This window comes from Dasypus novemcinctus, chromosome 3 (genome assembly GCF_030445035.2).
Source record: "Dasypus novemcinctus isolate mDasNov1 chromosome 3, mDasNov1.1.hap2, whole genome shotgun sequence".
NCBI classification, from domain to species: Eukaryota; Metazoa; Chordata; class Mammalia; order Cingulata; family Dasypodidae; genus Dasypus; species Dasypus novemcinctus.
Genome location: NC_080675.1, coordinates 62,794,161 through 62,806,563, shown reverse-complemented (window position 1 = coordinate 62,806,563; position 12,403 = coordinate 62,794,161).

The following is a 12,403-nucleotide window of genomic DNA, read 5'->3' as shown; positions in this document are numbered from 1 at the left end:
ATCAGGCTTCAGAGATATGCAGGAAAAGGGTAATACCTTCCCTCTAAGACTCTGTTGAGTGTTTACTGCACTAAAACACTCCATCATTGCACACTGAGTTATGAAGGGACATGGGGAGGACCTGATTTTGTGGTGACTAAATGCAGAGTAATTGTTTAAATTATTTGCATTTATCTGAATAACTTTTAAGACTATGTCATTTAAAGCAAATTGTTGGATATTATTTTTCTGGCAGCAATAATCAGGCATTTTTCATAAAATGACTTCCTTGCAAGAAAATCACTAAATAATGGCAGAAAAGCACCTAGTTCCAAATACAATGAGGCATGAGGAGGCAAAGTTAGGATTAAAACGGTTCTCATGCTGCGGATACAGACTGGAGTCGCTGAAATGATGTCTTGCTGTTCCCAAGCATGCCAGGAGCCGCTGCTGAGGCTCTAATGGGCCACACACGGGTCTTGAGAGTGGCTTCCTCGCAGGGTGTCTGTAATAACTGGATTTAGGAGTATAGGAGATGAAGTAAATGCAGGACTCCAAGCTCTTGGGAGAACAAAGGCTTCTCTGCACCAGAGATGTGCAGGCTTCCACCCAGGTCTTTGGCTGCTTCTAACTGGCATCTGTTTAGCCCCTTGCTCCATAATCCTGCAAAACATCTCAGGAAAGCCACACAGGCCCATGGTGTGGCTCATTATTTTCTGTTGCCACTCTGCCTTTTTTTATCCCCTCCAAAAAAGGGAGAAAAGGAGGGTGGACAGGGACTTTTAGAAGAGCATCATCTTTTTAGAATCAGTTTTTACGCCAACCCTAGTCTCCATAACAAACTACCTCTGACTTTTAGGAATAACATCTGAGGTAATACTTTTGAATAAGAACATCTGATTAAAATCCCTTCCAATTCATTTTATATACCACTTCCAGATTTGTCTTCAATTCATTCCAACAAGTGTGCAGTGAGGGTCTTAGTGAACCTACATCTTCCCAATACTCTTCAGGTCAAGAACAAGCCCCTTCCACTGGCGGTCAAGGCCATCTGTAAGCCAACCCTATCCTCTAACTATTCTACATGAGCCTTCCCTCCGGGACCATGGTTACCTCATTAGCTCCACCATAACAGCTCTCTGCTAACTTGGGAAGGTTAAAAGGGAGCGGCATGTGAGCATACCAGCTCAGTCATTGCCACAGTTAGTCATCCTCCTGTCCTTCCTTGTGATATGTCATATTCATTCCCACTTCCACATTTTCCCAGAGAGATCTCTAACCAGCATGGCCCTCTTCCTACTTTCTCCCAATTTATTCCCACATTTCCTTACAAATCCTCAAGATTTAACCCACATTCACCAAATCTATGCCAAGAGCTGCTACCCTACAGTGCCCTGTCTCTCAGTATTTGCTCCATTAAATATCCCATTTTTCTCTCTTTGGTTTCATTTATGAACAGTTTTCTCCAACGGAGATTTGAAATTTGTAAAACTGGAAAACCATGTCTTTTACTTCTTTTATATAGATTCATCTCATTTTTTAATGCCTACTATGTGTCAGTCACGCTATCCCTCAAAGCATCAAAAGCAGGACTTACCATAGAATGTGCACTGAATAAGTGAATAAACATTTATTGGCTTAATGAATAAATTCAGTTTGGGTTCTGTAGTTCCTTTTCATTTCTGTGGAGGAGAAAAGCCTGAAAAACACACACATCCACTTTGTGTATGCTTTTAACATGCAGAACACCGTCTCTGAATGAGCAGGGATGGCAGCATTTTAAGCATTGAGCTTGATGCTCCCCACCATGGCAGGGAAAATGATCCACCACCAAGTCATCCACTGGAGACAACGAGCATCAGCAACTCTCAGGAAAGGCCCATTGCACTTGGTGGGATGCAGCATCAGGAAGGGACCTGGCATGAAAGAAGCACATCACACCCCTTCTGCCTCTGTGGGCCCTGACTTGCCTATGACACCCCAGAACCTTCACAGCTGGGAGTCGGGCAGTGATGGCACAGCCTCTTAGGTGAACCAAATAGCGGTATGCTCTCCTCCTGCACCCCACTCCCAAGCTTGAGCGAATTCACCTGCATGGGCATAAACATGTCACACCAACAATCCACTGTGGGGAAAGCAGTTCCCAAAAGTGGCCACAGGAGGGCAACTCCCAGAGAGCACCAGCCTTCAAGACAACCCTGGGAGACCAGCCAGACAATAGGCTTGGCCTTGGGGATGCTATCTCCCCCACCCTGCTCAAGCCATAATGGAATTTTAAATCCTGGTTCCAATAGTTGTGTGACTTCAAGCAAGTTGCTTAACTTCTCTCTCTCAATTTCCTCATCTGTAAAATAATACCTGCTTCTCAGTGCTGTGGAAAATTGAATGAACCAAGCAAATGTCATCCCTAGCACAGTGCTTGTCAGTTCATAATGAATCACGATTATTGCTGTTAATTATTTTCATTGAAATCCAAAACTGGACTTTTTCTCTTTTATCTTAAATGGCCATATATCACCAAATGTTTTTTGCCTAAACCTATTTGCTTTTCCTTTCCTCACCCACCCTCACCCTTCAAATTTCTTTTTGTTTTCTCCTTATTCCGCTCCTACCTCCACCCTGCAACTAGGAAAACACAAGGGCTTGTTCTGAAATTATATTAGAAATAAAAGGAAGGGTGGGCCCCATGTGAAGCTTGACACCCATAGCATTGTCCACTACTCTGCATCTCTATACCTGTCCTTTTTCTGTGGTCAAAACGTCACTTCATCCACAGTCCATCACTGTCATCTCTGCACTGAAAACCCCTTCCTTAACTTCTCAGGAAACATTGTGCTGTTTTAGTGATTTTCCTTGTGTGCCAATTAGGAAACGGTAATAAGGAATTTTCTCATCCAGTTTGTTCTAGGAAAATGAAGCATTCCAGTATTTTCCATTCTAAGATTCACATCAAAAGTAAACTATTTAGAAAATGAAAGGAAATGTTTGTATGCTGGAAAAATGGAAACGACTTTGTCAATGTGAAATTCTCTATATTCAGTGAAGCTGTTTTTTTTAACAAACAAAACACAATACAGAACATGAGTCCACAGATTTTGCTAGAATCTTGCATGCCTGTAGATCTTATTTTATTGGCCATTTAGAATATTTTATTATTAATAGTTTAGTCTGTCAGTTGGTTTCTGTGGTAGTAATGGGAAAGCATTTTGCCCTCTAGGAGCCAAAGACTATACTTAATAGATCTGTTAACATGCCTGTCAGTGAATTAGCAAAGAATGTAGCTTTATCTTTTACTTATTAAATAATGAGATTGCTTTCATAAATAGCACTTCCTTTATTTAAAAGTACTTCCTTTATTTAAAGATATAAGTTGACTAACCTCTGTCCATCCTACTATGGCAGGGGGAATAATGGCCTCCAAAGATATCCACATCCTAATTCCCAGAACCTGTGAATATGTTACCTTAACATGGCAACAACAGAAAAAAAAGTCATTAAGGACTTTGACATAGGAAGATTATTTTGGGAGATTATCCTGGATTATCCAGGTGGGCTCAATCTGATCACATGAGTCCTTAAAAATAGAGAACAGGAGAACAGGGGAGTGGGTGTAGCTCAGTGTTCTGAGTGCCTGCTTCCCATGTATGAGGTCCTGGGTTCAATCCCTGGTAACTCCTGGAAAAAAAAAAAATAGCCTTTCTCACCATGGTTAAAGAGGGAGATGCAATTAAGAAGAAGAGTCACAGAGATACAACCTGAGAAGTACTTGCTCTGCCATTGCTGGCTTTGAGGATGGAACAAGGGAACCATGAACCAAGGAATGCTAGCAGCCTCTTTTCTAGAGCCTCCAAAAAGGAACACAGCACTGTTGATAGAGAACTGTAAAATAATAAATTTATGTTTTTTTAGCCCTCTAAATTCGTGGTGATTTGTTACAGCAGATAGAAAATAAATACACCCACTCAAAACCTTTGACTTCAAAGCCCTTCCGAATATGAAGTTCTCCTAGCAAACTAAATGGACTGGGTTGTAATTACTGCTCTTTATTTTTGCAGATTCTGTTCAGTTGCTGGAGTATAGTTATACTCACATGAGTGAATGAATGCATGAATGACTATTAGTGGTTGGAAATTCCAAATAGATGCTCAAAAGGGTTGGAGGAAATAGAAAGACAATGTGCTTTGTCTTATCTTCCTAGGGCTGACGTACCAAAGTACCACAAACCAGGTGGCTTAAACCAACAAAAGTTTATTGTCTCATAGTTCTGGAAGCTAGAAATCAAGATGTCAGCAGGGCTATGCTTCCTCTGAAGTCTGTAGGGTTCTGGCAGCGGCTGACCGACAATCCATAATGTATCTTGGCTTGTGTCATAACTCAATATCTGCCTCCACCACATGGCTGTCTTCTCTGTTTACCCGTCCGTATTTCCTCTCCTTATAAGGACACCAGTCATGCTGATTGTGCCCATCCTAATCCCGTGTGGCCTTATCTGAACCAATAACATCTTCAAAGACCCTATTTCCAAATAGAATCACATTCATGAGACTGAGGATTAAGACTTGAATAAATCTTTTGAGTGGGGTGGGACACAATTTAATCTATTACTACTAGTTTATGAATTATACAATTATAAATTGTATGGTCATTAAGCAATATGAAGCGACTAACAAAACCATCTCCCAAATCTTTATTTGGACAGATTGTAAACATAACTAGGAAGCCAGTATCATTTTGCTAAGGACATCAAATAATTGCATAATTTGATGATATACTATGTAAAACTGTATTGTGTCTATCAATGGAGTGAGCTCCTAAGCACAATTCTTTGTTAGAAATTTGGTTGAAATAAAATAAGAGGGAGAGGTTTCCCTGATTAGAAAAGAAAAGGTTTAACATATAAATGCTGTTTGAAATAGCACTATAATGAAAACAGAGTGAATAAATTCAGTGAACAAACACAATGGTTGATTGATTTCAGATCTTCCCCAGCTTTGGATGAGGGAAAGGAAGGTGCTGAGGTGGGATGGGAAAGATTAAGAGGCTGAAGATACTTAAATCCATCTTCACAGAACTGTTCACCATCAACTGGAGAAACCTGAAGCTGGGGCTATTTATTTCCTCAAGATAGGTACAAACTCAAAACCCCTATAATTCATATAGGCTTGAGGTTTATTCTTTTTAATACTGCTATTGTGATGGAGCTTCCTTTCCAGAAAATTTCCTAATCAAGGTATCAGCATATATTGTGAATTTCCAAAGTTGTGTCTTTGCAATTGTAAAGGAGTAAACAGAAGCAACTTCAGATTTTAGATTCATGATGTTTCTACATAATTGGTTATGTAATATTAAAATTTCTAGTTTCATTTGTTCTTCTCAAAAACAAATTGAATTCATAGAATTGCAAGCAACCCCTCTGAGATTTCATGTTACAGATAAAAATGTTACAAATTTGAGGAGAATTCAATCTTTGCCATTAGGGACTGCACAGCAGTCACTTTTTACTTTTCCTACTTGGCAAATTGACAGATGACAGAGTGCGTGACAGATCTCCCTAATTGCCATTCCAAGTAAATTGATACATTCCTACTGTCTTAGTTTCCCAGGCTGCTATCACGAATACTTCACAATGGATTGCCTTAACAACAGGAATTAATTGGTTCACAACTTTTTCAGAAGCCAGAAGTCCAAAATCAAGGTATTGGCAAGGAAATGCTTTCTCCCCAAAGTCTGTAACATTCTGGTGCTGACGTCACAATCCTTAGGGGTCCTTGGCCTGCCTCCCATCACATGGCCATCTCTGACTCCTTGTGTCTGCTCTTCTGGCTTCTGCTGACTTCGGCTTCTGGCTCTTCCCGGAGCCGGTCTCTCACCTCTGGCTTCTGGATTCTTCTCTTTGTAAGGTTTCCAGTAATATGAATTAAGACTTACCCTCATTCAGTTGGGCCACACCTTAACTAAAAAGGACAACTTCAAAAGGTCTTATTTACAAATAAATTCACACCCACGGAAATACAAATTAAGACTAAGAACATGTCTTTTCCTTGGAGTGCATAATTCAACCTACCACACCTACCTTTAGCCTTCCTTCAACAAGTACAGCCAAGCATTCTCATTAAATTTGTGCAAAGCAGAAAGGCATTCTCTGGGGGGTTTTGACTAAATAAAATCAGAACAAGAACCAGAGAAATCTGACCGTATGTATCTCAGGAGATTTCAGAGTCAGTAAGTACTATATGATTACACAGTACTCCATTTCCCTAGAATAAAATAGTGGTTTGCCAAAACCTGTATTTACTCAGTAAGTTGAATTGTTATTAAAATATTAATGTCAGAGGAAATTTAACTTAGTTCATCTGATTTCTTTCAAACCAAATCTAAAGAAAGTTCTCTGGTTATGGCTAATATAAAACTTGGACATTCACAAACCATTCCAAGTTCCAAACTTTCTGTTCTTCTATTCCCAAAAACTCTAATATTTCTATATCTAATAACACCTTCTGTACAGTTTTGCACACTCAAAGCAACACAAAAGTCTCACGACAGGTACTGATTTTTTTAATGAAGATATCATCACTATACCCCACATCAGTTTGTCTCCTTCAACATGGGCAAAGCCTTTTAAAATAGATTTTTCAAATCAAAGGTGATCCACATACTGTGATCTTAATACTAGATTAGAAAAAAATTAAGACAAAAATAGATACAAATGTAACAAATTCTCTACCTTCGTGCTGGAAAAACTACTCAAATTATACAAATTCCATTATTGAAGATTTTTCAGAAGATATTAGAGAAAACCATTCTCCTTCCTAGATTGCCATTGAAACTTAAATGTATATTTTTTCCCATGACAAGTAAAGGTATTCGTAAGTGAAATGGAATAGTAAAGTTTTCATACTGGTTCTAGGTTCCATCTCCATCCACCTCCCTATGGAAAGGATCATATACCCAACAGAGGACTCAGAGGAACCAAAAGAACAGTAATAGCCCTGTTATACATCAGTACCAAAGTTGTTTGCAAAAATTGGGGAATGCACCAGTTGGGCCCTAAATCGCAAAGAGTTGCAACACCTAGTCTCCAGTTCATTGGACTCACCCAGGACAACTAAGAAGGCGATGATGATAGATAATGATGTGATGAAGGAACAGAGAGAGTCTGCAACTGCAAGCCAGATATTCACATCCATCTGCCCCATGGGATCTAAGCCCCCTCTCAATTAGAGGTGGAGTGGGCATCACCATCCCAGAATCCTCAGGATTGGGAAATGAATGATGGACTAGAGTAGACTTACTGTTATTCTACTATAGACTTACTGTGATTCTAGCAATGGAAGAACTGTTATCATTGATGTAGAGGCAGTGGCCACCAGAGGTTCTGAGGGGATGGAAAGGGAAAAATATGTGTAATTTGGGGGCATTTTTGGGACTTGGGAATTGTCCTGAACAACATTGCAATGACAGATACAGGCCATTATATATCTTGTCATAACTTACAAAATTGTGCAGGAGACAGTTTAAACTATAGTACAATGTAAAATATAATCCATGCTGGGAAGTAGATGTGGCTCAACTGATTGGGCTCCCATCTACCATAAGGGAGGCCTTGCACTCACTTCCCAGGGCCTCCTTGTGGAGGCAGGCTGGCCCACACCCACAGAGAGCTGACGGCCCACGCCCAGGGAGAGCCGACGGCCCACACCTGTGGAGAGCTGATCGCCCACACCCGTGGAGAGCTGGCGCAGCAAGATGATGCAACAAAGGGAGACAAGGGGACACAGAAGAACGCACAGCAAATGGACACAGAGAGCAGACAGCAAGCAAGCGGCAAGGGGGTGGTGGTGAAAAATAAATAAATAAATAAATCTAATATATATATAATCCAGACTTAGTGACAATGCTCCAAAAAGTGTTCCTCAATTGTAGCAAATGTACCACACTAATGAAGGATGTTGTTAATGTGGGAAAATGTGCAAGGGGTAGGGAGCAGGACATATGGGAATCCCCCATATTTTTTATGTAACATTCATGTAATCTAAGTATTTTTTTTAATAAAAATTTTAAAGCCTATTATTTTTTTCATTATTTAAAACATTGAGAAGTGCAAAAGCAAACTGCAAATTACATAAGAAATTTTAAAGATAAAAGAATTTAATTTCAGGAATAAACCCAGCTTCTTTGCTGTTTCTAGCTTGGCTTTGGTACTAATAGTCATTGGGAAATGTCAGCTTTTGACATTTCAAAGATACTGAGCAGGACTCAAGAGACTGGACCAATTTAAAGTGGGCAGGCTGATATAGTGTAATGCTTAAAAGCATAGGGTCTAAGTCCCACATCTGCCACTTATTAGCAATGGTTTTCTCTCTCATGCCTCAGTATCCTCATCAATAAAATGGGAACTATAATAAGGTCTATCTCATAGAACTGTTAGGAGAATAAATTCATCATACATTTCAAACCCTCTGATTTATATTAGAAAGTTAAAGTGGGGTTTTTGCAAAAGGTGATTTATGTGAGAAAGAGGTTTAGGTAATGGATCTGAAAGAAACACCTCAGTATCATCACCTAGGCATGATGATGGATCCCCAGTAGGACGAGGGAAAGACAGACTGAGATGCTTCTGGTTGGGGTTTTTGAGGATGACCACAGAAAGTTGAATGAAAGCAGAAGAAAAGTCATGCGTGATTGATAGAAATACCTAGAGACAGGATCACTATTTGATCCCAATTTAAATATCAGTTAGGCTGAATAGAGAAACAGAAAACTCAAAAGGGCCTTGCAAACATGGTGGCTCAGTCACCCTCCATGTTAGAGAGGCAACAAGAGAAATAAAAAGCCAATGAACTGGAGGGTTAAAGCTTTACTGTCTCAACCTACATGTCCCGTGGGATCCTTGATCTGTGACTGATATCAGGAAGTACTGAGGTATGGGGCAGATTTCCAAGAATCAGTCAGTGTGAAAAGGACCACCAGGACCATGGGGCTCTTGGTGGGTAGATGTTCCTGGGCATTTTTAGAATTGGGTCACTGCCCACATTCAAGGCACACTTCCCAAGGAGTCTAGCCTGTCAGGAACTTTGTCCTTGTCGGGGGACAGTCTACTCTTGGGAAACAACAGCTTGTACCCCACCCCACAGTGCTTTCACTATGAGCGTGAAGGAAAGAAGTTGAAGACTTCCGACCTCCCTGATGCTCACATGCACAAACCCTCTTCCAAAATTGAAGTTTAAAACTTTCATAATGTTCACAGAGAGCACTTCTAGTATTGTGCACATGGACAAGTATTAATGAGTAAACCAAAGTGTTTGTGTAGATGTGATATGTCAGGCGGTTATAGTAAGTGCAGGAAGCCCATTATGTGAAAAGCAGTGTAGCTGCTCTACAGTGAGGGAGAAATGATAAACCTAAGTTGTATAAATACGTGATGGTTCATTTCACATGTCAACCTGACCAGGTTATGGTGTCCACTTATTTGGTCAAGTAAGCAGTGGTTGATTGTTAATGTGAGTGTATTTCATAGACGGATGAAAATCATTTCTCAGCAGATTGCATCTACAGCTGACTACATCTATAATCAACAAAGAAGATTGCTTTCAGCAAGAGCGGAGTCTCCTCATCCAATTAGTTGGAGGCCTTAAAGAGAGAATTGAGGATTTCATCTGTCAGAAAGAGGAATTTCTGGGAAGTGGACTTGGCCCAGTGGTTAGGGCATCCATCTACCACATGGGAGGTACGTGGTTCAAACCCAGGGCCTCCTTGACCCGTGTGCAGCTGGCCCATGCGCAGTGCTGATGTGCGCAAGGAGTGCCGTGCCACGCAGGGGTGTCCGCGGCGTAGGGGAGCCCCACGCACAAGGAGTGCACCCCGTAAGGAGAGCCACCCAGTGTGAAAGAAAGTGCAGCCTGCCCAGGAATGGCACTGCCCACACGAAGAGCTGACACAACAAGATGATGCAACAAAAAGAAACATAGATTCCCGTGCCACTGACAACAACAGAAGCGGACAAAGAAGAAGATGCAGCAAATAGACACAGAGAACAGACAAACAGGGTGGGGGGGAAGGAGAGACAAATAAATAAATAAATCTTAAAAAAAAAAAAATTAAAGAGAAATTTCTATCTCTACTTCAACTGACCAGCTTCTCCTGGGGAATTCATCATCACCTTCATTGGAGTTCCCAACTTGCAGCTTCTCTTGGGAAACACAGCATTACCTTCATTGAGTTTCCAACCTGTGGGCAGCCCTGCAGAATTCAGACTTGCCAATCCCCATGGTTGCATGAGCCAATTCCTACAACAAATCTCTTAATACTATTTACATATATATATGTGTGTGTGTGTGTTTATCTTGTTGATTCTGCTTCTCTGGAGAACCCTAATACAAAGCACAATGGCAGGAAGCTAAAGACAGGAAAGACAGTGGTTTCTAATCCACCCTAATGCATCATATAACTTGGGAAGGTCACTTCTTTTCTCTGGGCCTCAGTTTTCTCATTTGTAAAATGACATAGTAGGACTAGATCATCATTAATATTCTTTCCAACATTTACCATTTATGAAATCAGATTGTTGTTTTTTTTTAATTTGGAGCTTCAGCCACTATTTACTGTTATGACAGATTCAGCACTACATTCAAGACCACAGTAAATCAGGGATAATTTAGTTCTATGCCTGGAAATGGTCCTGAGGTGACTGTGGGCCCCCTCGTTGCTAGGGGAAGAGAAGGAAGACCTGCCCTCTAGCTTAGGGCAGGTGGAGAATCCATCTGGCAGCAGGATAAAGAACACGGTTCTCTTTCTTCCTTTTCCTCCTTGCCCCTCTAGCCCAAACCTGCCTGAGGTAGTTACTGACAGAGCAAGAAAGCCCTAGAAGTCAAAGGTATTTCAGATAAAACCATCAACAAGACTGACTGTGAGGAATGTTTATTAAAAGAAAATAATAAATTCTACAGTATGCCTGGACTACAGATTGCCTGTAAAGTGGCCCAGTGGTATAGCTGTATAAATTTTATTACCTAGTAAAACTTGTGTCTTAAAACTCTTGGCAAGAACCTTCATTTAACTAACCCAGACTTTTTTATTTGGCCCGGATATAGAACAATTAGTGCCACTGAATAACGTTAGGCACTTGCTTTTTGTAGTAGAACGCTCTTCTTCTAATGCTTTGTCATATAACTTAATTGCCACTGAGCAAGGAAGCAACTGTTCAAAAAATTGTTACATACCTTAGCTGAAGGTTGAAACTAAATTGAGGATTCTCTGTCCTCTATGATACAAGTGTTTCCACAATCAGCACAGGAGTGACTATTTAAAATTTGGATTTTTTTCTGGAATGTGTTGTCTACTGTGCAGTAAAATGCAGAGCAGTATTGCAACATCTCAGTGGTTTTGGAATTTGGATTCTAGATGGCCAATATTACTTTTCTTTTCATTTTCTTTGAATTGTTAAGGAAATGTGTGTGTTCTTTTAAATTTACTGTCAGCTCTGAAATTACAATGCAATAGCTTTAAAATGGTCCAAAGTGCCTCTAATGGGAATAAATTATACTGGAAAATATGAAGAAAGGCATTGAGCATTATTTGGAATGCAGCTTTGTTTCTATCTAGGTTTAGCCTTTGCCAGTGGCTCCATTAGGGTATCACTCAATCAGCCTCTCTGCTGGATAACAAGTTTACATTCAACCACGCTCTAACCAGGCAAAGAAGAATAGAAAGCTCTAGGCCAGTTCTATGGACCTCTTGAGAAAAGAGAAACTTTTTGTTAAATATTTTCTACTTCCACCAATGGTGAAAATACCATGTGGGACCATTTCATCCTCTTTTAACCAAAATGTACTGCATGTCTTTTCCCTAACCCTTTCTGTAAAAAGATTAATCAAACACCAAAACCAATTGTCTCTCCCAAATAGACAGGAAAATATCTCACACCATACATAGTGCATGGTGAAGTGAGGTGCTACTTAATCCTCCACCCTTCCAGAAGCACCTGCTGTGGCTCTTTATTATTAAAAATATATAACAGTAAAACTAATACAATAGTAATAATCACTTATATTTAGGAAATGCTTATTACATGCCACACATGCTAAATGCTTTACATGCTTCATTTAATACATGACCCCACACACAAGCTCTATGACTATTGTCCCCGTTTTAGAGATGAGGAAATTCTTAGAGAAGCTAATTACTATCCCAAGAACACAAAGGGAAACCAGGTGGAACTAGGTCCTAACCCCAGCCAGATTCCTGAGCTGGGATTCTTATCCAGTCCTCCATGCCAACAACAGTCAGAAGATATCTTAGAAACTGGTTTTATCATGCACACTCTTTAATAATAAAAATGGCAAGAATTCAGTGGATGCTCACAATGTACCAGGCACTCTCTTGAATATTTTACCTGTACTAACTCATTGGAACCTCATTATAATTA